The sequence below is a fragment of the Babylonia areolata genome, chromosome 25 (genome assembly GCF_041734735.1).
Source record: "Babylonia areolata isolate BAREFJ2019XMU chromosome 25, ASM4173473v1, whole genome shotgun sequence".
In the NCBI taxonomy this organism is placed as follows: domain Eukaryota; kingdom Metazoa; phylum Mollusca; class Gastropoda; order Neogastropoda; family Buccinidae; genus Babylonia; species Babylonia areolata.
Genome location: NC_134900.1, coordinates 7,713,471 through 7,741,428, shown reverse-complemented (window position 1 = coordinate 7,741,428; position 27,958 = coordinate 7,713,471). Strand labels below are relative to the sequence as shown.

Genomic DNA, 27,958 nt, shown 5'->3' with positions numbered 1-27,958 from the left:
TTCCCTTCTCAACCACCTTCCCACACTGGCTATCAAAGACAAGTGATTGTCCTATTCCGACACGTTAACAATGCCAAGATCCCAACAAAGCGGGCGTTACCAGGGGTGGGTGAAAGGGTGGGTATCGAGGTAGGGAGGGCTGTCCCCGAACTGACCCACTTCAAAGGTTATCCATGGCCCTCGTAAAAGATGGTTTTTTTTCGCGAAGGCCCATGTCCGTCACGGGCTCAAAGACTAACTGATTCTTGTTAGTATCTTTGACTGGCTGTACGAGATGTGTCGGAGGTGTGGGGTGTGCAGATAAGGGAGAGGATGACAGACAATAGGAGTGTGTGGAGGCTGGGGGGGGCGGGGGGGGGGGGGGGGTAGGTGGGGCATATGGAGAGGGGAGAGCAGTCAGTACAGGTTCTGCCGGTAATTACTGCGTGGATAAAAGGACCCATCGGTGATGACATTCTAATGAGGGTGGAAAATTACGTGCTGGTGGCAAACGCACGGTGTGCCTATGTACATACATAGGCAGCCGCGTGCGTGTACGTATTCATATACGTGCAAACAAATGCACGCGCACACAACACACGCTGTTCCTGTGCACAAATGCTGGCAGGCGCACACGCGCGTTTACGTACAAAAAGCATCTGTGCACTCACGCACGGCGCATAGACCCCTACGCGCGCGCGCGCACACACACACACGCAGGCCTACATATAATCGCATGTGTATGTGTGCACACATGCGCTTACACGAACGTGCGTAGTTCAAAAACGTGTATTTGTACACCCACTCATCCGCGTGCACAAGTGTACCTTCATACAGAGGCATGTGTATTTACACACATGCACATGCACGTATGTTGGGCTGGTGTAAAGGAAAGTGGTCATTAACGTCCATCCTAGAGGCGACCTGACCGAGTTGCACTGTGACAGGAACGGCTCGCGCACCTTGAATACCCAGCCATCGGCTTGGCATGTTTATCTGCCCGTTTGTATCCACCAATCCTTTGCTTTACGTGTGGATTTTACCTTTGTCCTGTGTGTGTGTGTGTGTGTGTGTGTGTGTGTGTGTGTGTGTGTGTGTGTGTGCGCGCGCGCGCGCGCGCGCGCGTGTGAGAAAGAGAGGGAGAGAACGATTCTTCAGCTTCAACGTTCGGCGGCCATGCTCGGAGAGAACGATTAATCCAGAAAGCTATAGACCCATTCTAAGGGGTCTGAACAAATACTACAATAGATAAATGTGTATACAGGAAAAAAAAGACTTGTTTTGACACACAATTTGCAACTTTTTAAGGCCTTAGATTTCACATTTCACATTACTTTTGGATGAAGACAAAAGGTTCAAAACAAATGCACATTGACGACTGAAATGACCTTGACCCGTCCCAGACTGGGCCAGTATATGAAGCTACAACAATGCACAAATGAATGAATAAATGAAAATAAGTTAAGTGGAATCTTTTTTTTCCAGTATGTATATATATGTGTGTGTGTATATATATATATATATATATATATATATATATATATATATATATATATATATTTCTTCCCTTTTTTGTGCGAAAAGGGAATATACTGGTACCGGGGATGTATTAAAGACTATCATTCCACAGAATAGCCGTGTCATTGGGATTAGAAACATAACCGTCTCTCTCTTTTTTTCTTTTTTTTTCCTCCGGGGGTGGAAATGAGGCGGAGTACTTGAAATCCAAGACGCCGGCCGCCGCGTTCCGTGCCGTGTGCACAGTGGCGCTGCACTGTAGAATCTGTGTCACTGAGGGCCGCTGTTCACTTGTTTACAGACTGTGTGGTGGGAGAGAGAAACTGATGTGGTGCTTCTTTTGTGGCACTTTGCTGGCACCGCCTTCACGGACGTTCAGCCAGTAGTTATTTTGAAGAAACCCAGTGAAAATGTATCGATGTTCGTTCTTGGAGTGATGGCGGACTGCCACTGTGTATTTCTTGGCGTGACGTCCTTTTGAAAACTTTTGATGTACTGACGTCATATTTGTCACTCCTTTCGCGTTGGTGAGTGTTTACGTCATAGTGCCTTGAAGGGCGAAAGGATGGAAACCTCTGCTTGTATACACAGTTCTTTTGAGGAAGAAACGAGTCCAGCATAAATTATGGTCTTTCTGTTGTAACCCTTTCAAACATGTCCTTTCCCAGTCGTTTTTTTTTTTGGGGGGGGGGTTAGATTAAAAAAAAAATTATTTAGAGAATAGGTCCTATACAGATTATTATTATTATTATTATTAGTAGTAGTAGTAGTAGTAGTTAGTAGTAGTTATAGCAGTAGTAATGTTAATTCACCCATTACCTTTTTGTTTTTAGCAGTAGTAGTAGCAGCCCAGTAGTGATAGTATTAAGACCGTCCTCCACCACCGTGTGCATGTGTCCTTTCTGATTTTTGATGAAGATTATGGGAGCAGGAAATGATTCTGAAAGAAAGTTTTGATTGCCGGGAAACGATTTTTCCATACTTTCAAAACGAACTCGTCTGGAGTGGGTGACATCAGAGCTACCAGAGATGCCAGCAAGTTCGTCCTGAAAATGGAAAGACCTGTGAACGTGTGACAGTGTTGACACACCCGTGACATAGAGGGTCAGGCGTTGGATTTATGTTCCAGTGTTCACTAGGGACCAGTGCCCTGTTGTAGGGCGGGTTGTGGCCTTTGGAAGGGCACTTTACTCCGGTTATCCTCACTCCACCCAGCTGTGAATGGGAACCTGACTTAGCAGGGTAAGGTTGAAAGCGGCGGGAGGAGAGGGTTTGGCCCCGCCTTCCCGTGTCGAGCGCTGTACACAGTGGGTTTAACTCACTGCACCGTTGGCCGTGAAAGGGTATGGGTCTTCGAACCTGAACCCAAAACCTTTTTGGTGGAGTGTGTATCGGTGTGGACGGCTGGTCACGGATAGCTATGCACGTGTGTTTTTCTCCAAATCGATCGATCAGTACAAGATCTGGCACGCTCAGCACGTGCTTTAGGACACGTTCCACACAAATGAGGAAGTACAGGCTTCGGGCATTGTGATAAATGTTTGTTCCTTTTTCTTTTCTGAAATTATCTGTGCCCAAAAGAGGCCACACGTTGATAAAGTGATACCGCTATTGATGACGTGCTGTTGGGATAAACGGTCCCAGTTGAAAGCTAGCGAATACGTACTGGTTTGCTGAATCGAAGGTACATATGTGGGTGGACGATGGTTAGTGCTGTGTGTGTGTGTGTGTGTGTGCACGCGCTTGTCAGACCAGTCACCATGCAGAGTTCCTGTATAGGCGTACATTTGAAAATGATTAAATTTTCGGGGGGGTCTCAAAAGTAACGGACTCCCTCTCTTACCCCTGTTTGTGTATGGATCTCTAAATCCTGCCGTGTCACTTGGATTTATTTTCATTAAATCAACAAAAAATGGTATTGTGTACATTTGCTTATCTCGAAAAAGCTGCAGTTAACGTTGTTTTCAGCCAAACTCGTTTTAGTGATGATCGGGGGAAAGAACATAATGGAAAAAAAAACCACCCCAAAACAACAACAACAACAACAAAAAACCAACATAGGATCGCCACGAGCTCTGCCCCAGTTTGGAAAAAAAAGGCGCTATATTGTAAATCATCGTGTTTATCTATTTTGACCAATCCATGTCTGTGTTGCTGTCAGTTTTGGAGGATTGTGTTCACGATTGAATTGAATCCGACAGGTTGTTGGTTTTTTTCCTATCAGTTTTGCTGGCACACTTTGCTGCTGTTGTGTAGAGGAGTGGTTGTGGCACCGAGGGGGAAGCAAAGACACTGTGGACCATGTACGATGTGTGGGAGAAGTTTGTCAGGTCAGTAGGTCGAGCCCTAGCAGCGCTTTGTGGGTCAAGAGGCGGCCATTTTTTTCAGTCTCTCAGGTCAACGTGGGTGCAGTCCTTCTGCATCGCGCTTTTAATATAATTATAGGCCAGACACTACAGTCAAATAACGACTTTTTTTCTCTCCGACTATATCTCTCTTTTTTTTTGTCTACTAGGTGTATCATCACTTGTGGATCACAAAAAAAGTGTTCTTAGATTTTTGTGATTATCCTTTGCTATGGAAACAAATCAAAATGGCCGCCAAACAATATATCAAAGAGATCGGGTTTGTGGCCCATGTGTTGCATGCAGACACTTTTTGTTATCTGGACTTGATACACAATGGCATTATCTTCATTTTCACGTGAGATTGTGTTGATTGTTCAGTTATTGTACTTTTTATGAATTTTTGAAATTTTGGGTATTGCTAAATCCTCAAAATTTACAATGGGTGAAAAGATTGGAACTGCTGTGAATTAAAACCCAGAGAATATTTTCATACATACTCGTGAAAGAACTTATAACATGTCATAAAACAATCATGCAAAGACTCATGGTTGTAGGTTTACTCATTGAGCCAGTCCAAGGTATGTTGTCAAGGCCAGAAACTTGACGACTTGTGTCAAAATTGAACAAAAAAATTATTAATAAACACTTTCGTGATTCAGCAAGCAATCTTTATTGGCATTTTTTTCATTGTTAAAGACATCTTTACAGTGGAAAAACTTATGCATAGAAGAATCAAAATCCATCAAAAACCCAAATCATGAAAAATCATCATTTTTGGTCTCTTTGGCACTGCCGTGTCCCCCCTTTTAACGTTTAGTTTGTGGCACACCGATGCACATGCAGATTTTCTCCTGTGAAAATCGCCGCAAGCTAGGCATTCGATGGCCAGAGGGAACGTCGAACATTCGTCACTGGCGGTGGATGGTTCTTACGTACGTTTGTGCAAACTTTGAATGGGCGGCGCTGAGCCGCGTTACTGTATAGCGTTTTACTGGGTACATGTAGAATCGTTTATGTATTTATCATTTGTCTATTTCATGTCGACAGTCTGAATTATGTTCTTTCCCGATTGTTAGGCTTGACAGTATACAGCACATTCCGAAACCATGAGATGAGCATATTGGTACCTGATCTTTCGCTGTGCTGTTTGTGGCTGACATAGGCCTAGTTGTGCCACCTGGACGTACTGTATTTCTCAGATTAACAGTATGAACAATACTGATGAACAGTATGAACAATACTGATGAACAGTGAACCAGAAAAGGAGGATGAGGAGAAACAGGACGAAGAGTTGAGCAACAGACAGATATCAGCCAGCAACAGACAGATATCAGCCAGCAACAGTTATCAGCCAGCAACAGACAGTTATCAGCCAGCAACAGACAGCCAGCAACAGACAGATATCAGCCAGCAACAGACATTTATCAGTCAGCAACAGACAGTTATCAGCCAGCAACAGACAGCCAGCAACAGACAGTTATCAGCCACCAACAGACAGTTATCAGCCAGCAACAGACAACCAGCAACAGACAGATATCAGCCAGCAACAGACAGTTATCAGCCAGCAACAGACAGACAGCAACAGACATATATCAGCCAGCAACAGACATATCAGCCAGCAACAGACAGTTATCAGCCAGCAACAGACAGATATCAGCCAGTTCGGTAGAAAAATGAAAGCCATGTCCCCTGTTCTTTTTTCTGTTTCCCTGTTGTTGTTATTGTCGTTTCAAACCACCTGTTTGCGACGAAAATGTAAATAATTGAAATCACGGCATTTTCAGAGTTCCGACAAGGACAGCGCGTGCTTGTGACCCTGACACTGACAGAGGGAGGACAGCCCCGAGGAAGCCGTCAGACAGACCCAGCGGACACAGTCTTTGTTGGTCAGGTGACTGCTTTCAGCCCGACTTGTTTTGATAAGCGAAAGGTAAGCCTGGGGTTTTCGTGTGTTGCAGTCCGAATATGTCACTGTCTGTTGTCCGCTTGCGTGTCTGTCTGCGTGTGTATTTGTGTTACGTGTCGTCAGTCTGTATCCCCTGCTTTTTTTGTCTTGTTTTGTTTTGCCTCTATCCTTTAGTGTCTGTGTCTGTCTCCTCTCTTTTACACAAACTACAAAACAATCGTGTCACATGGCTGAGATCTAAGAAGCGAGCACAAGACGACAGGTGAGCCATGTTGAGGTCTGGGATCCCAAACCTCAGAAGTCAGGGCTTCTTGGCTCACGGACACAACCAGCTGTCATGCTGAAGAAATGTGGCCACTGAAAAAGTTGAAGCTGCATGCAGCGAACACACACGTATGAAGAAACGTTGAATAGGTGGGTGAGGTAAGGAGATGGGAAAGTAGTCATTGTAATATCATGTTGTTGAAAACACTAGCGTTTTTGATTATTCAGTGTTGGAAGACTGATGATCAGTTGGATGATCAGTTTCAATTGTGTAATGCAGACGTTACACAGCTTGACAAAGCGAGTCTGGCGAAATTAGACGATATCTTTTTTTTTCCAAATGTATATTCCAATAACATGTTTTTAAGTGTCCATGAAGTGTTATTTTATAGATACAAGAGTAGACATTATTTCATGCTGTGTACATTTGCAACCCTCTTCCAGGAAAATTATTAAACAGAGGCGAAAACGAGTTCGTTTTCAGAGAGAAATTACTTGTTTGCCAAAGATTTGAATGGTCTGTTGTTTCACATACTTTTCATTCGTTCGTTCGTCCGTTCTCTTTCATTCTTATACCTTTTCTCTCTTTTGCGTTTTTTCTTTCATTCTTTCATACCCCTTCTTTTTTATGTATAGTCTATTATACTTTTGATGGACGTGACGACCTTGTTGGTATAGATAGGTGTAGGGCAGTCGCTTGGTCTATTGCCCTGTGGCATGTAAAGGCTTTGTGGTGATTTAAAGGGACATATATGGCGGCTCTAAATTCGCGCGGTGCTGGGTGACGGCTAATTGTGGTGTGGGACCATGCACACTCCAGTAAAATGGGGTGTTTGTGATAGCGATTGTCCGTAACTGGGTGTTTAACCGGGTGCTGTCCTCATGTGGGTGTGTATAATCTGACACGTTCTCAGTTTAAAACGAAAATGCTAGATTGGTGATTGACTAAACTTTGGACGAATACGAATGAACTTCGTCTGTTGATCAGCACTTTGCTTATTCAGTATCGCCTGTTCACTACCACAAGTCGATGCTGACAATTGTGCTGACTTTTAGGATGACAGGACCGGTCAGTTTTATCATGTGTAGTCGTACTACCTGTATGTTGCATCATTTGATATGGATTCAGGCTGAATGTCTGAAATGTCTCGGTGTACAAGTGCTCAGAGTCAAGTCGGTCATTTATCACCAGTTTTCATTCCACACCGAGGCACACCCCAACAAGGGCAGCAACCCAGCGAAGGACCACAGCGTCCTTTGTTGTGCCCACACACTGATTCGTCTCGCCTTTGAAAGGAGAGATCAGGGCTCCTTTGACAGAGCTGTCATGTCCCTTCCCCTGTAACGCCTGAGGAAATCCGTTCTGTCAAGGGATCGGTTAGTTGTGCATACAACGATAAACTTGTCCGGGATTTCACTCTTTTTTGGTTCGCCTGTTTTTCTGTACTGCTCAAAAGAGCAAAACGAGAGATTAACCGCGTCACATGTGACGCCAGTCTTTCACAAAGGAATGAGCGTTTCGATTTTGGGCTAGTCTGAACAAAAGGAAAAAGGCAAAGCCTTTATGGCCGATTTTTTTATTTTATTTTTTACAACTATACAAAAACAAGTCCGAACTTCGGGGGTGGAGAGGCCTGTTGAAAGATGAGGCCGTGGGTCGCACCAGAATATACAAAACGATTCAAATACTATTTTGCGCTATCAGAAACGTGTTCGTGAAACCGAAAGTGGTTTGCTGGAAACGGGGAGGGGGGGGGGGGGGGGGGGGGGGAGAATGTGGCTGTTCGTTTTTGGAATCCGTTAAAATGCACGCTCATCTTCTGATGTTTCTTTCGAAATAATTCCGAAAGCTGGCCTCGTTTCCGCAACCCGGAGAACTCCAGATGCGCATGTGCGGTAAGAGTAGTTGGGTCTCAAGTCAAGGAAAAGCTTGAATAAAAGCTGATTTGTTTGCTCATTTCTTCTGTCTTTGCTGCTGTGTGCACGAACATACACACAGATACATACATACATTCAGGCACATAGATCACCGAAACACAGGGTCATTACACAGACTCACGATAACGTTGTAGGTAAACACACGCGAGCCGTAAAAAGGAAGAAAAGCTCTCCACCTGGATAATATGCACACCACCTGCAGGAAGCATTGAATCTAACAAAAGAGCATGCCTTTCGCTTTGACCAGCATGGAATCACCCCCACTTCAATCAGTGTCTTTTCCTTTGGTGTGGGCATCAGAGGGATGCATTTGAAGTGCATATCTTAAAATACATTAACCACACACGCCGCTTCACTGGCTTTTTCCATGGATGAAAGAGCATGGCCACTTTGTTGATATTGTAACTGAGTTCAGAGGAGAGGAAAAGGGTGTCAGAATACTCCTACGCATACGTAAGTGACATGCACGTACACGTAGGAACTTGCACGAGCACGCGCACCCACCCCACGCATACATAGGAACGTACGCACGCACACACACGCACGCATTTACACACACAGAGAGAAGCATAATACAGGACCCCCCCTACCCTCCTCCCCACACACTCTCTCTCTCTCTCACACACACACACACACACACACACACACGTACACACACACACACACGTACACACACACACACACACACACACACACACACACACACACTAACTGTTCGCCTAAGCTGGTTCAGAACAGGTCCCTATCATTTTGTCTTCCGCACGACAGTAGCTACACCAGACAATGCGAACTGTGACTTACAAAGGGCTGATACTGAGGATTTACTGCAGTAAAAACCCAAGACCCTGTCATAGTGACCAAATCCTCTGTATCCACCAAGAAATGAGGCGCGCGCGCGCCTGTGTGTGTGCATGGATTCACGCTTGAGTGATATGAGAGGGGTGGGTTCAGTAACACTGGCTTTTATGTTTATTTACGGATCGTTCACGTGCAGGCGGAGCAGATAATTGTAGCTCTTCTAAAGCCGAGAAAATCACAAGGCATGGGGGTAGTGGGGCGAGGGTTAAGGGTGAGTGGTGCGAAAAAGATGGTGTGGAGGAGGGGTGTGTGTGTGGGGGTGGGGGAAAGAAATCACTTCTGTACAATACACACTGTAGATGACGCAGATATACCTATCTCACTCGGTCTTTGCCAATCTATTACAATCCAGAAGAAAGACGGAGACAACGGCAAGCAATTCAGCACTGAAAACGAGAGGAAAATAAGGTCGGTGATCCACTGTGATCATCTTTCTCTGTCTCCTCTCTCTCACACTCATCTACACACACACACACACACACACACACACACGCACGCACGCACGCACGCACGCACGCGCACACACACACACACACACACACACGCACGCACACACACGCACACACACACAGATGCACGCACGCACGCACACGCACACAAGCAAACGTACAGACACACACTTATTTGTTCAAAGTTTTATGTGTGTAACCTGAGGACACTTCCCTCATCCCCGCCCCTAAGGAGTATCTGGATATTTTGTTGCACTGTAAACGTATGATTCTTTTAAGTGCGTGCGTGCGTGTGTGTGGGGGGGGGGGAGGAGGAGAGGGTGGGGAGGGGGTTGTGTGTGTGTGTGTGTGTGCGTGCGTGCGTGTGTGTGGGGGGGAGGAGCAGAGGGTGGGGAGGGGGTTGTGTGTCTGTGTGTGTGTGTCTGTTTATGTGTGTGTGTGTGTATTCTGGACAACGGATCTAACTAATAGGTTTATGAATAAGAATGGCTGACCTGGTTCCATTCAAATACGAAAGCAAGAGAATGTATGGAGAACAGCAGGGACAGTGATAACACAGACAGTGAACAGTGCCTTCCTTTCTCTGGAACACCCTTTTTTTTTCTGTACGAACAGATGATAGAGGTTTGATTGGTGGGAAATCAATACGACGAACAGGTTTGACTTTGAAAACGTGGGGCTTCCACAAAAGGCGTGTCGTCAGATGGAGCGGGTGGAAGTGAGGGGGAGAAGGAGGGAGGGGGGGTGTGTGGGGGGGTAAAGGTAGGTGTGTGTGTTGTGTTGGGGACGGGGGGGGGGGGGGAGGAGGGTGCGGGAGGGGGGGTGGGTACAAAGAGATTTGAAAAGTCGCCCAGTATATGACGTTAAACACACACAGGTGTTTTGTTGACAGAAGAGGACAAATTAAAATCGCGGTGAACAAAATGACTCGCACTCGATTCAATGCAATCCCACACCCTCCCCCTTTCGCTTTCTCGCCTTTCGATGTGTTTTTGTTGGCTCCTTTGACAGTTTGTGTTTACTCCTTCCCCCTCCTCGTTCACACATACTCCCGAGACTTGTTTTAGCAACCAGTCATACACACCGCTGGTTGTCTGTATCCTGTCTGAAAGTTTTGTCGGGTAAAGGTTCGCCGGGGGCGCATTTTTCTCTCTGCACACCGGTTGTTCCCCGTCACCAGTTCACCAGACCTGTGAATAATAGTAATGGATACTTATATGACACTGCCCAGAAAACTGCTGATATAATACAGTGCATCAAAGTTGCCTGTACATACCAAAATGTACCTAGCAAACTACACACACGCACAAATAAACACACACACACACACACACACACAGAAGCGCGCACTTACAAGAATGTAATGCATATATAATGCAGCAATTAGATATGGATCAATACCTTGTTTTACACAAGCCTTCACACAAAGAGCGCTGAATACAGGCCTACAGATCTGTATCAGCCTGTTTGGGTCTTAATCAATAAATTGAGAAACCATATCATTCGGGTTTAGAGCTTTTTTTTTCCAAATATACTCAACATAGCTGGTTGGAATGCACATACTGTGTAATAAATGTACTGCTGAATTCAATATGTTGTTTTGCACCGATTTTCAGTTTAACTTTAAATATAATGTTTCAACACAAAAAAGTTTGTTTTGTGTGTGTTTTGCGAAACATTGCGAAACGGCCCACGTCAATGACATGGTTGTATTGAGGATTAAGTTACCGTCAGTATACCATATATCTCATTGTCTTTGTTTTTTGTGTGTGTGTGTTTTTTTGTTTTCCAGATTCAATGGAAATTTTATCGGCATTTGACGCATATGATTTTGCTTTGGTGGTTTAATATGTCACGGGGCTTTCGGCTCCGGTTTGACCCTCTGACCTTGTTGCCGGTTTGGGACCGTGTGGTGACACGGTATGTCGCCAGGTAAAGGCAGACAACTCCGCTGTCCGCACTCGCCGGCGGAGGAAGATACGTCGAAGAAATGGGGTGGAGTGAGGGGGTAATCTGCAAAGAAAATAGAAGGAAAACCATAGCTGCCAGTGTACTAAACAACCTGATTTGATTTGACATTTGTCGGTTAATGGGCTTTCATGTATCACGTGTTGGAAAAGAGGAAGGATTACTGCCCTTACATACGGGTCCCCTGGCCGGACCTTCAGGGATCATGCCTTCTGCAGACACGATGGCGCTGGGGCTGGGCATTGTGCTGCCGGGAAAATTTGTCGTGACAAAATGTTTTGTTAACGCTCGTACAATGAACTCGTGGTCTGTCTGCGCAGATTTTCTTACAGCATGTGATCGACGACTGTCGTTGATCTGAACAGCGTTTGTGAGGATGGAGGGGGGAAAGGAGGGTGGGGAGTAGCTTGGAAGTGAGGGAGAGGGTCTGGGTGTGTGTGGTATATGTGTGGGCCCTTGGGGTGGGGCGTCATGTCAGCGTCCAGTGATTTTTTTATTTGTGTGACATCACACCCCTACCAACAGAGTTGACATGCAAGAGGGCATTGGAAACCGTCAGAGAGAGAGAGAGAGAGCGAGAAGAGAGAGAGAGAGAGAGAGAGAGAGAGAAAGGGGTGGGGGAGGAGGAGGGAGAGTGAGAAGGCTGGTGTGTGTGCACGTTGTGTGCTTTTGACCGCACACACACACACACACACACACACACACTGTGTATATATATATATATATATACACACACACAATTATACATACATACATACAAACACAATTATTCATATATATATATATATTGTGTGTGTGTGTGTGTGTAATTACGGAGAAAGTATGAGAGATGGAGAAATAGAAGAGTGGGAATAAAGAGAAAGATAGATTTATTTGTAAGGTGATAGTCCTCTGCACAGTTTATAAGCCTGAAGGCATTGTAAACCGTTCCTGAGCAATGTGTCAGTGAGACCGTGTGTGTGTGTGTGTTCCTCATTGCCACAAATCAACACTTGTGGCACCGGCGAGGCGGGCAGCACGTGTAGTAGGCAGTGAGTGACGATGGCGACAGACCACGGGCCCTGAACAGCCCCCAGTCCCAAGGCGCTTGTTGGGGCCTGTCGATACAATGCTGATTGATTGATTGACCTCTTCCGCAGCCTTTGTTCTCTCCCTGTCTGTTTTTTTTTTTGGGGGGGGGGGGGTTGGGGGGGGGGGGGAGCACTTTGCGAGCGTCACGTGCACTGTCACCTTCCTTGGGGACATTGTGGCCACATTGCCGTTACATACACTTGTTACCTTGCTTGGGGACATTGTGGCCACATTGCCGTCACATACACTGTCACCTTCCTTGGGGACATTGTGGCCACATTGCCGTTACATACACTGTTACCTTGCTTGGGGACATTGTGGCCACATTGCCGTCACATACACTGTTACCTTGCTTGGGGACATTGTGGCCACATTGCTGTCACATGCATTGTCACCTTGCTTTGGGGCATTGTGGCCACATTGCCGTCACGTGCACTGTTACCTTGTTTGGGGGCATTGTGGCCACATTGCTGTCACATGGACTGTTACCTTGTTTGGGGGCATTGTGGCCACATTGCTGTCACATGGACTGTTACCTTGTTTGGGGACATTGTGGCCCCATTGCCGTCACATGCACTGTTACCTTGTTTGGGGGCATTGTGGCCACATTGCTGTCACATGGACTGTTACCTTGTTTGGGGACATTGTGGCCACATTGCCGTCACATGCACTGTCACCTTGCTTTGGGCATTGTGGCCACATTGCCGTCACGTGCACTGTTACCTTGTTTTGGGGCATTGTGGCCACATTGCTGTCACATGGACTGTTACCTTGCTTGGGGACATTGTAGCCACATTGCCGTCACGTGCACTGTCACCTTATTTGGGGCATTGTGGCCACATTGCCATCACGTGCACTGTTACTTAGTTTTGGGGTCATTGTGGCCACATTGCCGTCACCATACACTGTCACCTTGCTTGGGGGCATTGTGGCCACATTGCCGTCACATACACTGTTACCTTGCTTGAGGACATTGTGGCCACATTGGCCGTCACATACACTGTGCCTTGCTTGAGGACATTGTGGCAACATTGCCGTCAACATACACTGTCTGCCTTGCTTGGAGACAATTGTGGCCACATTGCCGTCACGTGCACTGTCACCTTGTTTGAGGATATTGTGGCCACATTGCCGTCACATACACTGTTACCTTGCTTGGGGACATTGTGGCCACATTGCCGTCACATGCACTGTCACCTTGCTTGGGGTCATTGTGGCCACAATTGCCGTCACGTGCACTGTCACCTTGCCTTGGGGACATTGTGGCCACATTGCCGTCACGTGCACTGTCACCTTGCTTGGGGACATTGTGGCCACATTGCCGTCACGTGCACTGTTACCTTGTTTGGGGCATTGTGGCCACATTGCCGTCACGTGCACTGTTACCTTGTTTGGGGCATTGTGGCCACATTGCCGTCACATGCACTGTTACCTTTTTGGGGGGGCATTGTGGCCACATTGCCGTCACGTGCACTGTTACCTTGTTTGGGGACATTGTGGCCACATTGCCGTCACGTGCACTGTTACCTTGTTTGGGGGCATTGTGGCCACATTGCCGTCACGTGCACTGTTACCTTGTTTGGGGGGCATTGTGGCCACATTGCCGTCACATGCACTGTTACCTTTTTTGGGGGGCATTGTGGCCACATTGCCGTCACGTACACTGTTACCTTGTTTTGGGGCATTGTGGCCACATTGCCGTCACATGCAATGTTACCTTGTTTGGGGACATTGTGGCCACATTGCCGTCACATGCACTGTTACCTTTTTGGGGGGGCATTGTGGCCACACTGCCGTCACGTGCACTGTTACCTTGTTTTGGGGCATTGTGGCCACATTGCTGTCACATGCACTGTTACCTAGTTTGGTGTCATTGTGGCCACATTGCCGTCACGTGCCCAGTTTAGGGGAGTGGCTGGGATGTTGAAGAAAGAGGGAGATTGAGAGATACATATGTGGAGGAGAGGGGGGGACACGCATGAACAACCCCTTCCTCACCGGACAAACTCTTCCCCCAACACACATTCCATTACAGTCCCGTTTCGTATTGATGTATATCGCTATGCTCATAAATGACGCACATGTGTGTGTGTGTGCATGCAGGAATCCACTATAACGTTTTGTCTCACTTTATGTCTACTTAAGGTTAACTGGAATGAATGCACTTAGCAGCTATGAATCCATCTGAACCTTATGTCTCACTTTCTGTCTACTGAAGGACCATTGAAATGAATGCCCTTTGCACCGATGAATTCACCTGAACTCTGTCTTACTTTCTGTTTACTTATAGAAAGAAAGCCATGTGCAGCAAGAAAGTAACGATACATTGTCGCCTCCCTGTTGCTGCCATTACCTCACACAGCACACATAATCGATGACTGATTGACACATCACGTGAAGGATGGTCGATAGTGTACACTGACTGGCGGCCCTAAATTCTGCCATGATTTAATTTTGCTGTGAAAATTGGTATGGCATTTTTAACACTCCTCTTCCTCCGCTACCTTTAATCAAGCACTTTTAGACTGAGGCCTGGGAAGAGGAAGGAGGTGAAAATAGAGCGGCGGCTTCGTGGTAATATATCCGACTGGGAAACGGTGTCCATGGGTTCGAGTCCAAAATACGGACTGGAATTTTTGCCCCCTGCTCTCCCCGACCCCCCCCCACCCCCGACCCTCCCCAATCCACCAGACCTTAGGTATTGATCTGGGTACAAGTCATTTGGTTAAACGATTAACCGTGGTCCTGTTTTCAGCATGCACTAAGCGCCTGTAAAAGAACCCACGGTGACAAATAGTTTGGCAAAATTCTGTAGAAAAAGCCGTTTTGATAGTGAAACAAACGTACAGAGAGAAAAACAAAGTGGCGCATCACGATGGTGACATGTTCTGCTGGGGGAGAGCAATCCGAAATGTACTCACGGAAATCTGTTGTGACAAAAAGTAATATACAAATATAAAATACAATATCATGCCATGCCATGCCATCTCAACTGGCCTTGCCGGGCCTTAAGAAGCCACGCAGGCACCACACAGTCAGTCGTGCCAAGTGGAAGCAGTGTATTGCTCTGGTTTCCACTGCCATCATCAGGACCAGATCCATCATGCCGGCCTTTCAGTGGAGCTTGGTGTGTTGGGGTGATAAGACGTGGATCGGTGTGGCCGTTGTGGGAGTGTGACCCTCTCTCCTTTTCCCCTGTCTGCCTGCCTGCCTGTCTAGATGGTCCCTTTGCGGTCGGCTGGGCAAAAAGCAACATGATTTGATTTTTCGGCCTGTCTGTCTATTTTTTTTCTCTCTCTCTTCTCTCAGGACTCTGGAATTCTTCTGAGAAGCCGCCCCTTGTAGGAAGAGCAGAAAAGGGAAGGTAGAGATGTGTTGATAACTGTGATAGGAGACAGTCGGGCCACACGGTAGAGGAAGAGCAGAAAAAGGTCCAGTACATCAGAGGAAAGAAGACAGAGAAAGAGGGAGACTATAGATACAGACCGACATAGAGCAGGGCCCAGTGGCAGAGGAAGAGTGTGGGAGTGTAACGCATTAGAGAAGTCAGTGAGAGAGAAACAGACAGAGACAGACAGACAGAGACAGACAGATAGACAGGGGAAACAGAGAGAGGGTCACACTCCAACAACAGCCACATCGATCCACGTCTTATTCCAACACACCCCAGCACACCCCAACACACCAGCACACCCCAACACACCAGCACACCCCAACACACACCAACACACCAGCACACCTCAACACACCAGCACACCCCAACACACCAACACACCAGCCACCTCAACACACCAGCACACCCCAACACACCCCAACACACCAACACACCAGCACACCCCAACACACCAGCACACCCCAACACACCAGCACACCCCAACACACCAGCACACCTCAACACACAAGCACACCCCAACACACCAGCACACCCCAACACACCAGCACAACCCAACACCCCAACACACCAGCACACCCCAACACACCAGCACACCTCAACACACACCAGCACACCCCAACACACCAGCACACCCCAACACACCCGCACACCCCAACACCCCCGCACACCCCCACACCCCAACACACCCCAACACACCCACACACCCCACACCCCAACACACCAACACACACCAACACACACCAACACCCCAACACCCCAACAAACACCAACACACACCAACACACCCCAACACACCAACACACCCCAACACACACCAACACACACCAACACCCCAACACACCAACACACACCAACACACCCCAACACCCCAACAAACACCAACACACACCAACACACCCCAACACACCAACACACCCCAACACACACCAACACACCAACACACCCCAACACACACCAACACCCCAACACACCAACACACACCAACACCCCAACACCCCCCAACACCCCAACACACCAGCACACCCCAACACACCAACACACCCCAACACACCAACACACCCCAACACACAGCAACACCCCAACACACAGCAACACACCAGCACACCCCAACACACCCCAACACACCAACACACCCCAACACACCCCAACACACCAACACACACCAACACACACATAACACACCAACACACCCCAACACACAGCAACACCCCAACACACACCAACACACACCAGCACACCCCAACACACCCCAACACACCAACACACCCCAACACACCAACACACACCAACACACCAACACACCCCAACACACAGCAACACCCCAACACACAGCAACACCCCAACACACCCCAACACACACCAGCACACCCCAACACACAGCAACACCCCAACACACCCCAACACACACCAGCACACCCCAACACACCCCAGCACACCAACACACCAGCACACCCCAACACCCCAACACACCCCAACACACCAAGCTCCATTGAAAAGGCCGGCATGATGGATCAGGTTCTTATGACGGTAGTGGAAACCAGAGCAATAAACAGCTTCCACTTGGCACGACTGACTGTGTGGTGCCTGCAGGCAGCGTTCGTCCAAAACACAGGCTACCCTTGGCACATGATGAACACTGTGATGGGGATTCCATGTCGCAGTTAATTGTGTGTGTGTGTGTGTGTGTGAGTAGTGTGTGTGTGTGTGCACGTGCAGTATATTGGCCGGCTCCCTTTGTGCTTGTATTGCGTCCACAGCCTCCACCCTCCCTCCCCTTCCCCCTCAGTCTTGTGAGCAGGCCGTTATGGCCATACCATCCTGTCACCTCCCTTGTGAAGTGGATTAACTGGTGTGCTCGTTTGAAGTCAGCCCAACCGTGCAAGCCCGTCATTATTACCTCCCCTGTTGTTTGTTCTGGTTCAAAGCGATCTGTTTACCTTTCAATTTTGTGTTGGGTTGTAAACCTGCGTGAGTGTCCGTTGAACAATTGTTGTCCATGTTCTCCCGTGGACATGTTGTTTTTATTGTCCAATCCGTCTTTATTCTTTTGTGCTTTTTGCCTTTATACACCGGTGAACTATTTGAAGTATTCAGAGCTTATAGTTAGTCCATTCCACTAGTTCTCTTGAGTTCACGCATTATTTAAAAGGTAGTACCCACATTCGACAAAAGAAAAAAACAACACACACACACACACACACACACACACACACACACACATATATATATATATATATATATATAATATATATATAATAAAACACAGTTGAAAACCAATACCTATTTTGTTAAACAAAAAAAACAAAAAAAATCAGAATTTTCGCCGCCACCGGCAGCTTGGTAACAAATATATATGAGATAAAAACTGAAGGGAACGAAAACTTCAGTGACATATATGTTAGGATTTGTCATGTAATCAGCCCTCCTATTTTGAGTAACTAAATATCTTGCTTTGAAGTGGCTCCAGCACTTCAGCCATACTGGCGACGGGCGCAATAGCCGAGTGGTTAAAGCGTTGGACTGTCAATCTGAGGGTCCCGGGTTCGAATCACGGTGACGGCGACTGGTGGGTAAAGGGTGGAGATTTTTACGATCTCCCAGGTCAACATATGTGCCAGACCTGCTAGTGCCTGAACCCCCTTCGTGTTTATATGCAAGCAGAAGACTCAAGTACGCACGTTAAAGATCCTGTAATCCGTGTCAGCGTTCGGTGGGTTATGGAAACAAGAACATACCCAGCATGCACACCCCCGAAAGCGGAGTATGACTGCCTACATGGTGGGGGTAAAAACGGTCATACACGTAAAAGCCCACTCTTGTGCATACGAGTGAACGCAGAAGAAGAAGAAGAAGAAGCCATATTGGCCCATGTACAAAACCTGAATGGTGATGTCGATGCTTTGTCAGCTGATCTGTGCACACAGCAACAGCAGTCAAAATGTGTTCATGCGGAATAGTATTCATGCCTTCTTTGAATAATGATAATCTTTCTCTTTCTCTCTCTCTTCTTTTTGTTGTCTTGGACATTGCCATAAAACACGCGCACGCGCACACACACACAACACAGAAGCGAAATTAAACATGCATTACGTGTTGCCAACATTGGCAAAACAGAGTTAACTTTATGGAGGCATAATCGTCAACAAGACGCATGCAGAACGTGCCGCCTTTTAGATTTCCTTTCTCTCCCCCCCTTCGTCTTTCCGGTGCTGGTGAGTGATCCTCCTCCCCGCCCCCCACGCCCACCACCACCCTTTTCTCTACTCTGTCTTGGCTTTCTCTCTCTTTTCTATCTCTCGGTCTTTCTAGATACACCACCCATATCCAAATAAATATTCGTCACCACCACTGAAGAGATATATTTATTTATTTATCTATCTGTATCACATAATCTGTAGAACACGTCGATTCAGAGTGCCAGCCGCATGCATCAAGCGTCAAGAGAGACGAGTGATTTAATTTGTGTAGGGAACTTCAGTGGGATTGAGGGGGGAAAGGGTGACGGAGGAATAGAGAAAGAGTAGAAAGAAAGGGGGGGGGGGTGAGGTGTGTGTGTGTGTGTGGGGAGGGGGGGGGTGGATGGGAGCAGAGACGCACACTCAGTCGCACAGAGATTTGTCCGGGAGGTTGTTTGGTCTCGCCTCCGTTATGTCAACACGAAACACCTGTTTTACAGGACTTCGGAACATTTAGTGCCTGGCTGGTGTGTGAGGAGTTATTTCTTTGTATGTCTGTCAGTGTGTCATCTTTTTTTGGCGTTGTTTATTCATTCTTTTAATTATTCATAGTATAATAAACAAACAACAACAACAAAATTCTATGAAAATGAATCTGCCTTTTGGTGTAGGGGGCGCACTCCTTTAGCTGAGCCAGGTAGACGATGGATAAAAACAGCAAAATGCAAGGCCTGCCGGTCGTCCCACTTAATTATTTTGGCCGAATATTCGCCTTATTTGGCTTCTTTAGGGCTGTAGCAAGAGGGGGGGGGGGGGGGGGGGGGGGGGGGAAGCAACAGTATGCCATAAATCAAACACCTTAAGAAACCTTAAGATAATGTTTTGTGTGTTTGGTGGTTTGAATGGGTGTATTTGCGCATGCTTTCGCAATCAAATGATTTACCTCCATTTACGTGGAGTATTATTTCTCATCAATTTAAACCATGAACATTCCCTAATACATGGGATAATAGTTTTTATGTTATTAAAATTATGCAATATTATATTTTGTTACGAGGGATTTACCTCCCCTTAATCGTCAGGTAAATCGGTCACAAGTGATTTACCTCCCTTTACGTGGAGCATTATTTCTCATCAATTTAAACCATGAACATTTCCTTATGCATGGGATTATAGTTTTTATGTTATTAAAATTCTGCGAGATTATATTTGTTAGCTATAACGATATCATTAGGCCAGAAAGCCTTCTTTTGAATTATTTATGTGAAGGAATTTTGGCGGGACCTTCTAAATCTACTCATGTATACAAAATACCTTGTTACCTGACACACGACCTTACCACACCATCACATTGTTAAACATGGTTTGCTGTTTACCACAGACATGTAGGTGGTCGTGATTTTCACGTACACGTGCCGGTGAGATACTTTGTAGAGACTAAGTGGAAACTTGTTCACTCAAAATGGAAACACAGTTATTGTTGTATGGTATTTACAGGACTTAATAAACACTGAGTTGTTGGTGTACAGTATTGTATGTCACTGTTTGTGGCAGTTAAGCTAAATGGAGCCTGTTTTACCTCACACAGATCGTTGTGAGAAGAGTGTGTAATGCTGGACAAGTGATGAAAGGTGCTGATATGTGTGCAAACGACAAATGTTGATGATGGTAAAAGCAGCTTTACATTTCAGTGATGTCCAGGATGATTTGAGATTGTTTCTGACCTGGGTTTGGGTTTTGTGTATACACACCATGAAGAGCCTGTTCCGGGATGTTCCCCTGGATGCGATTTTTTAAATTTTGTTTTATTTTATTTTATTTTCTATTTGTTGCTGGGAAATCAGTATATTAAACCTGGTCTGATATTTTACGTTGTGTGTGGGGTTTTTTTGCTGTTGTTGTTGTTCTTGGTCTTGGTCTTGGTCTTAGTTTTTCAAAACATTTGGTTTGATATTTTGATGTTTGTTTTTAATTTATTTACATAGCTCTAGTTTCTTATCTATCTATCTACAAAGTTCTGGTTTTAAACGTGCTACAGCTCTGATAATGGCTTCCGTGGTCGGCTGGGCTAATAAAGCAAATGAATGAATAAACCCGTGATCAGAGATTGACCTTTCAGTATTACAACTTCAGTGCTGGCAGAGCCGCTCATATTTTTTAATTACGAAGGAGAAGTGCTGACCATCACTTTTTGAAAGGTGGAAATCAAATAGTTTGCAGGTTTATTATATACATGGTTTATTATCGCACTTTTTTTATATATAAATTTAATTAGCACGGATATTCCGAACCGATAACTTGATAGGCGCCAAAGGATTCAAAATGATGCCGTCTGCTTCGCTTCCAATCCTCCACAAGTTTGAACATGTCTGAGATTTTCCTCTCTCTTCACTGGCTGCCGGTTACTAAGAGAATCGAATGCAAGTTGCCAGGTTTGACTGTGCTGGTTTTGGTTTTTGCACTTCCATCAGATGTCCTCGCAGACCTCTCCAGATGTACCTCCTGCATGCAAGCTTCGTTTCACGGCATACACTGGAATGGCTAAGAACTCATCGGGAAACACAAAAACACAGCAATAAATGCGTTTCCAAGAAGAGCCATAGCATTCCACCAGTGTCGTGTTTGTATTGAGGTATTTTATAAACACTTTAGATAGTTATGCATGTAATAGCGTGCGTGCACTTATTATTACTCACTCTCTCTCACTGTCTCTTCTCCTGTCTCTCCTTCCACCCCCCCCCCCCACCCCCACCCCCCACCACCCCCAACCCCCTTACCCCGCGGCCTCCAACCCTCCCCCACCACCCACCCCGCCTCTCTTCTTTAAGACCACGACAAGACGGAAGAAAGGAGGTATGGAAAACAGGACGGAGGGCAGGGGAGGGAGGGCGGGTTGTTTTGGTACCAAATCAAACAGGACCGTGTGACACAAAGGGGCCAGTCTCCTCCGGTTTGTCTGAAGGGCAGAGCAGGCAGGCGTGGTGATTTGCGTCATTGCCTGGGAGTTCGGGGATTGTGGGAGGGGGGTGGGGGGCGGGGGAGGGTTGGTTAGGCAGGCTGTCGTAACCAATTTGTTTGTGCGGTGGGTCTATTCGGTGGTGGTGGTGGTGGTGGTGGTGAAGCCGGATTGTGTTGTGGGGGCGAGACGGAGTGTTGGTGTTGCTGTTCAGTGTACAGAGAGGCACGGAACACACGGGGGAGGTCTGTGTGTATGTGTGTGTGGTCTGGATTCAGTGTTTTCTTAAAGACCAGAGATCTCACGCGCTCACACGTAAGATATACAAGTGTTTTGTTTTGTTTTTTTGCTCTTTCTTTCTTCCTTCCTTTCTTTCTTCCTGCCTGCCTGCCTGTTCATTTTCCTGCCTGTTTCAGTGTTCATTTTGCTGTTCTTCCTGTGTTAATTTTCCTGCCTGTTTCTGTGTTCATTTTCCTGCCTGTTTCAGTGTTCATTTTCCTGCCTGTGCCTGTTTCTGTGTTCATTTTCCTGCCTGTTTCAGTGTTCATTTTGCTGTTCTTTCTGTGTTCATTTTGCTGTTCTTTCTGTGTTCATTTTCCTGTTCTTTCTGTGTTCATTTTCCTGTTCTTTCTGTGTTCATTTTCCTGCCTGTTTCAGTGTTCATTTCCCTGTTCTTTCTGTGTTCATTTTCCTGCCTGTTTCTGTGTTCATTTTCCTGTTCTTTCTGTGTTCATTTTCCTGCCTGTTTCAGTGTTCATTTTGCTGTTCTTTCTGTGTTCATTTTCCTGCCTGTTTCTGTGTTCATTTTCCTGTTCTTTCTGTGTTCATTTTGCTGCTGTTTTTTGTGTTCATTTTCCTGTTCTTTCTGTGTTAATTTTCCTGCCTGTTACTGTGTTCATTTTCCTGTTTCTGTGTTCATTTTCCTGCCTGTTTCTGTGTTCATTTTCCTGTCTGTTTCTGTGTTCATTTTCCTGTTTCTGTGTTCATTTTCCTGCCTGTTTCTGTGTTCATTTTCCTGTCTGTTTCTGTGTTCATTTTCCTGTTTCTGTGTTCATTTTCCTGCCTGTTTCTGTGTTCATTTTCCTGTCTGTTTCTGTGTTCATCTTCCTGTCTGTTTCTGTGTTCATTTTCCTGTTCTTTCTGTGTTCATTTTCCTGTCTGTTTCAGTGTTCATTTTGCTGTTCTTTCTGTGTTCATTTTCCTGCCTGTTTCTGTGTTCATTTTCCTGTTTCTGTGTTCATTTTCCTGTTCTTTCTGTGTTCATTTTCCTGCCTGTTTCTGTGTTCATTTTCCTGTTTCTGTGTTCATTTTCCTGCCTGTTTCTATGTTCATTTTCCTGTTTCTGTGTTCATTTTCCTGCCTGTTTCTGTGTTCATTTTCCTGCCTGTTTCTGTGTTCATTTTCCTGCCTGTTTCTGTGTTCATTTTCCTGCCTGTTTCTGTGTTCATTTTCCTGTCTGTTTCTGTGTTCATTTTCCTGTTTCTGTGTTCATTTTCCTGTCTGTTTCTGTGTTCATTTTCCTGCCTGTTTCTGTTTTCATTTTCCTGTCTGTTTCTGTGTTCATCTTCCTGTCTGTTTCTGTGTTCATCTTCCTGCCTGTTTCTGTATTCATTTTCCTGCCTGTTTCTGTGTTCATGTTCCTGTCTGTTTCTGTGTTCATGTTCCTGTCTGTTTCTGTGTTCATCTTCCTGCCTGTTTCTGTGTTCATTTTCCTGCCTGTTTCTGTGTTCATTTTCCTGCCTGTTTCTGTGTTCGTTTTCCTGTTTCTGTGTTCATTTTCCTGCCTGTTTCTGTGTTCATGTTCCTGTCTGTTTCTGTGTTCATGTTCCTGTCTGTTTCTGTGTTCATTTTCCTGTTTCTGTGTTCATTTTCCTGCCTGTTTCTGTGTTCATTTTCTTGTTTCTGTGTTCATGTTCCTGTGTTTCTGTGTTCATGTTCCTGCCTGTTTTTGTGTTCACTTTCCTGTTCTTTCTGTGTTCATCTTCCTGTTTTTTCTGTGTTCATTTTTCTGCCTGTTTATGTGTTCATTTTCCTGTTCTTTCTGTGTTCATCTTCCTGTTTTTTCTGTGTTCATTTTTCTGCCTGTTTATGTGTTCATTTTCCTGTTCTTTCTGTGTTCATTTTCCTGCCTGTACAGGCGAGTGTGTGTGCTTTTGTATGTCCATGTGTGTCACCCGCTCATCTGCTGTCACTTTCCAGTTCTTTTCTTTGTCTCAAATGTTCTGTCAGCTTATCCTGCTTATCTGTTTATTTGAATGCATGTATGTCACTCTCTCTCTCTCTCTCTCTCTCTCTCTCTTTTACACACACACGCACACACATACACACATACTCATACACACACCACACACAAAACACACACACACACACTCTCTCTCTCTCTCTCTCACCACACCACACCACACCACACCACACCACACCACACCACACACACACACACACACACACACACACACACACACACACACACACACACACACACACACTCTCTCTCTCTCTCTCTCTCTCTCTCTCTTAAACATCACACACGCACTCTCTCTCTCTTACAAGAGAGTGACCTGCCCATGGATAACGTCAAGCAGCAGGAACAAACAGCTCTGCCATAAAATAATATCTTTTAACTGTTATTGTTTTCTTTTTAATATCATCAGATTCGTTTCCCCATTCATCTGTGTTTTGGTGACGTGAAATCGGAGTTTTTTGTGCGGTGGATTCGGTAGGAGAGTGCTACAAGGTCCATTTGTGCGTCGACCTGTGTTCGTGGCTGTACTTCAGCCATTGTACCGGCGGCCTCTTTAGGAGCGGTGCTCTTCTACCAGAATATTACACGCCACGATTAACACGAAGCCGAAATCAGTATTTACTTTGTTCTTTGTGTGTTAACCCTTTTTTTTTTTTTTTCTTTCTTCCTTTTTTTTTCCCAAACCCTTTTGGGTTTGTTATAGAATTTTTTTTTTTTTTTTTTTTTTTTTTTTTAAACCTGAATATGACGTCTTGCATTGACGTAACTGGATGAGGCGACGTCGTCTATACAGTTTGCGTCATTATTATGATGGAATTTAAATGGGGAAAGAATGAACAACATCTGACAGTAACCACTCCTTCAAAACAAGTACATCTCAAGTATCCACAATCATCCTTTTCACCTGATCAGTTAAACACAGAAGAACGGTTTCTTGTTTTATTAAAAGATTCGGGAAATGACTCTCTCCAGTTGCGACATTTATATCCACATTACCATAAAAAAGCCATCCAGTCTGTAGTTGGAGAGGTGGAATCTGTAACAAAACTGAAAAATAATAGTTTTTACGTCCAGTGTAAAAACGAGAGACAAAGTAAGAAGTTGTTACAGACGCAAAGCATCGCGGGCATTTCTGTCTTAGCTTCAAAACCTGACCCGAAAACAGTGGGAATAGTTTTCCGAGAAGTTGACACCAGCTTTCTTTCCACTATACCTATTGTGAGCGACAGTCGGAAAATCCATCTGAAAAACGGGAGACCAGCGACAGTGATAACATTCAAACTTCATGACCTTCCAGAAAAACTAAGCTTTGAAAATGTCCATTTAAAAATATATCCATATTGTTCTCCAGTCGTAAGATGTACTTTTTGTCAATTGTTACATCACACTAAAAAATATTGTTCCAGCAATACTCATCGATGCAGCAGATGTGGACAGTCGTCTCATTCTCGAGACAAATGTACTGCTGAAAGGTTTTGTTGGAACTGCAAGGGAGACCATTCAGCTGCTTTCCATGGATGTCCGGCCAAAATCGTCGCAAGAGAAGCGAATAAACTGAAATCTAAAACTTAATTTCATTTCAAGAAGCACTTCGACAGGCAAGGTTGAATACGAATCAAAATGTGTGCGAAAAAAAGAAATCATATGCAGAAGTTGTTAAAGCTTATCATAAACTGTGTTCCAAGTCTACACAGACAGATGTACATTATGACAGTGTGTCAACACAGACTGAGGTCTTTGATGGAAAATTAATGTTGAAAAATGTATATGATGATTACACGGTATCATCAGAACGTAAAACTTCCGGTCTACATGACGTCCATTTGTCATCTGCAACAAAACCTGATCTTCACAACAACCACCTGCCATCATCATCTGAGGAGACATTACCTATTCTACATGACGACCACCCGACATTGTCACCTAAGGAGACATCATCTGGTTTGCAAGACGGTCATCTGACATTGTCATCGGAGGAGACATCACTTGATCTACATGAATACCTTCTGAAATCGTCACCAGAGGAACCATCACCTGTTCTCTACAATGACCATATGACATCATCATCTGAAAATGCTTCATGTGTTCTACACGATGACCACCTGACGTCGTCATCTGTAAAGACATCATCGGGTATACATGAAAGCCTTCCAACAGCATCACCTCAGCAGACATTACATAATCTACATGACGACCACCTGACGGCGCCAACTGGGGAGACAACTCCTGATACACATGACCACCACCTGCCGTCATCATCAGAACAGTCATCACTTAGTCCACATGAATTCATAACATCACGATCTAAGCAGTCATCACCTAGTCTGCATGACGACCACCAGACGTCGCCATCTGGGGAGACAACACCTGGACTGTATGACTACCAGAGGTTGTCATCAGCGGAGACAACGACTGGTCTATATGAAGACCTATTTACGTCGTCATCCAAGGAGATGAAACTACAGCTTGTTAACTACCTAACATTGCATAAAATCCGTCATCACATTGTCTACACGAAGAACACCTCATCACCTTGTATTTTGATAGTATAAGGCCCTTTATCTATCATTATCTTAATTTTAAATTCGGATATCTCATTATCTAATGATATTTTTTTATACGATTCATTCTAGCTGATAAATGACTAAGAAGTTGCAAATAACATGTAGGAATCTATCAGTCTTGCAATGGAACTCCCGCTCTTTGAGTACAAATATTGATAATCTGCGTGCTTACCTTTTTGAAAATTCTCATCATATTCTCCTTTTTCAGTCATTGAATGTTACTAAAAATAAGTTACCGAATCTGAAAGGTTATTATTATCCTCCGGTTTATCATATAAGCGAGGATTCTGACAAGATTAGTACAGCTATTTACGTACAATGTGGTTTGAATTACGCAAGTGTCCATCCATCTCCTATTTCAAACTATACTGAAAAGATGTCAGCTACGTTTGTAAAATTGCATGTCTCTAATAATCAAATCATACATTTTGCGTCAGTCTACTATCCCAAAGGTCCAAGTAAGCAAAATACAAATTGGTTGCGAACATTAAATTGCTCAAAAGAAAGATGGATCGTCGGGGGAGATTTTAATTCCCATGCTCCCTTCTGGGATAGTGATTGTCAAATAATATCTCATCCTGACTTTGTTGAAAATATTGTTGATTCATCGTTGCATTTACTTAACGATGGGAGGATTACACGTATCCCAGATGTGGCTTATCATAGAGCATCGGCACTTGACCTAACCTTCATATCACCATCTCTAGCTTTAACAGTACAGTGGGATACTGGGGATGATCCACTAGGCAGTGATCATGTGCCAATCACACTGTCTTTTAAGGATTGTAATATATCTAAATACAGCGGAGAAGACGAAATCCCAAAATTCAATTACAAATATGCAAACTGGGAAACATTTCAAAACTATCTTACGAACATTTCTGAAAGTGAAATTTTTTGTGAAGATTTAAATGTTTTTTATAACAACTTTCAAAAATCAATTATTGGAGCTGCTGAAATAGCAATTCCCAAAAAAGGTTCAAAGAGGAGTGACATTTTTTCTGGAAATGTTTGGTGGAATGATGCATGTGCGGAGGCTGTAAATACAAAGAAACTAGCATACCTAACATGGTTGAAACTCAGAAAAGTACGTGATGAAGATGTAAAAGAAGCCGCTCATAAAGAAATGTGTTACACAAAAATCAAGGCGAATAGAATCATAGCCCGAGAAAAAAGACAATACTGGTCACAATTCTGTTTGAATGAAGTATCTGACCATAAGGATATGAAGAAAGTGTGGGCCAAAATGAAAGAAATGAAATCAGGCATTGTTCTCCAAGACTATCCTATTAAAACAAAAGATAAAGAGTTTCTGTCCCCTCAAGAG

At 45.0% G+C, this 27,958-nt stretch overlaps 1 protein-coding gene across 3 annotated transcripts in view; it reads left to right on the top strand.

Annotated features, from left to right (window-relative positions):
• The first annotated feature begins 1,806 nt into the window (after positions 1–1,806).
• LOC143299641 (uncharacterized) overlaps positions 1,807–27,958 on the top strand; it is a 47,211-nt gene continuing 21,059 nt past the window's right edge. Inside the window, exons 1-2 of one of the 3 annotated variants that reach the window (XM_076612943.1) lie at positions 1,807–2,024; positions 5,630–5,775. The gene's annotated coding sequence lies outside the window, so the exon portion shown is untranslated. Of the gene's footprint in view, positions 2,025–3,100; positions 3,182–5,629; positions 5,776–21,984; positions 22,141–27,958 lie in introns of those variants that run through there. The other 2 variants (XM_076612945.1, XM_076612944.1) reach the window with 2 other exon arrangements.